Source organism: Tarenaya hassleriana, unplaced genomic scaffold, assembly GCF_000463585.1.
Source record: "Tarenaya hassleriana unplaced genomic scaffold, ASM46358v1 Cleome58, whole genome shotgun sequence".
NCBI lineage: Eukaryota > Viridiplantae > Streptophyta > Magnoliopsida > Brassicales > Cleomaceae > Tarenaya > Tarenaya hassleriana.
The window spans coordinates 102,775-104,809 of record NW_010968329.1 but is presented as its reverse complement, the minus strand read 5'-3'; positions in this window follow the sequence as shown (position 1 = coordinate 104,809).

Below are 2,035 nucleotides of genomic sequence, written 5' to 3'. Positions count from 1 at the left end.
GACTTTGGAAGATCTGTCTGACTCATCATTGACCGAACCATGTCTAACAGTGTTCGGTTTCTCCGCTCAGACACGCCGTTCCATTGTGGCGTTCCAGGAGGAGTTAATTGTGATACAATACCACAATCAATCAGATAGTCAGTGAACTCTTGGCTCATATATTCGCCACCACGATCGGATCGAAGTGTCTTGATCGTCTTGCCAAGTTGGTTCTGTACTTCGTTTCTGAAAGCCTTGAACATTTCAAGTGTTTCAGACTTATGTCTCATCAAATAGACATAACCGTATCGACTGTAATCATCATTGAACGTAACGAAATACAGATAACCTCCTCTAGTTGGACAGCTCATTGGTCCGCATACATCACTATGTATCAGGTCCAATAATTCTGTCGCTCTCTGTCCTTTCCCTTTGAAAGGATGCTTTGTCATCTTGCCCATTAAACAAGACTCGCAAGATTCAAGAGACTCAAAGTCAAATGAATCCAGAAGACCTTCAGAATGAAGCTTCTGAATGCGCTTCTCATTTATTTGGCCTAGACGACAATGCCAGAGGAAGGTTGGGTTTAAGTCGTTCGGCTTAAACCGTTTGGTACTCACGCTATAGATGGATGATGTCGAGTTCGAAGGCTGATCATTCAAGACGTATAAACCATTAACTAGATAACCATTACCATAGTAAATATCGTCTCGATAAATCATCAAACTCGAGTTCTCAATCACAAATCGAAAACCATCCAAATCCAGACATGAAATAGAAATAATGTTTCTGCTAATCACAGAAATATAGTAACAATTACTAAGCTCTAAAACAAGTCCAGAAGGAAGATGCAAATCGTAAACGCCAACACACAGTGCAACAACTCTTGCTCCATTTGCGACGCGTAGAACCGCTTCTCCCTTAGCTAGCATCCTACTTCTTCTTAGTCCCTGCACATTTCCACAAATGTGTGAGGCACTTCCGGTATCTAATACCCATGAAGATGTAGTACAGATGTTAGCTTCTATAACATGAATACCTGAGGCAGAAGCTTCACCAAGCTTCTTATCCTTCAGATCTTCCAAGTAAAGGTGACAATTACGCTTCCAGTGTCCAGACACTCCGCAGTAATGACAGTCACCCTTATCGGGTTTAGACTTAGGCGTAGAGGCAACCTTTGCCTTTTTCGCCACCTTCTTTTTGGCTTTACACCGCCGCTTCTTGCTGGAGTTGTTCTCAACAGCAAGCACAGTCTTGGGCACCACAATATCCTGCTCGGCCGATTTCAGCATCCCATGCAGTTCGGCGAAGCTCTTAGTCATCCCAAGCATATGATACTGCATCACGAACTTATTATAGTCCTCAGGCAATGACATAAGGATCAAGTCTGCAACCAAGTCAGCATCGAGTGTCACTCCCATGCGCTCAAGTTCCTCAACATGAGCTCGCATGTTGAGGACGTGGGTGTTGACAGAACTGCCTCTCGGCATATCCGTCTTCACTAGAGCTTTTAGCGTCTTGTACTTTTCACCGTCTTCACTAGAGCTTTCAGCGTCTTGTACTTTTCAGTACGCGCTAGCTCCTGAAACATGGTTTTGAGCTGTTCGATCATATCAAACACGCTCGTCCCCTCAAACTGCCTCTGCAGATTCGGGGCCATACTTCCCAACATGAGACAGGAGATCTCGATGTCGTCAGTTTGATGCTTCAACCAAACATCCTTGACGGCTCTCGTGGCATTGGCTGCAGGCTCTGGTGGTAGAGCCCCTTCCAGGACGTAAGACTTCTTATCGTGCTTGAGAACAATTCTCAAGTTCCGATACCAGTCTAAGAAGTTCGCCCCGATCAGCTTATCCTTCTCAAGGATAGATCGCATTGTCAAACTCGGTACACTACCTGTTGACGCCATGTCCTACAAAAAAGACAAACAGAACGTACAAAACAAATGCAGATTCTATTAATGATCAACTACCAGCTAGCCCATCATCAATCAGTGTCTACATATCTATGAACTACTACCAGCTAGTCCATTATCAAACAATGACAACATAGATTC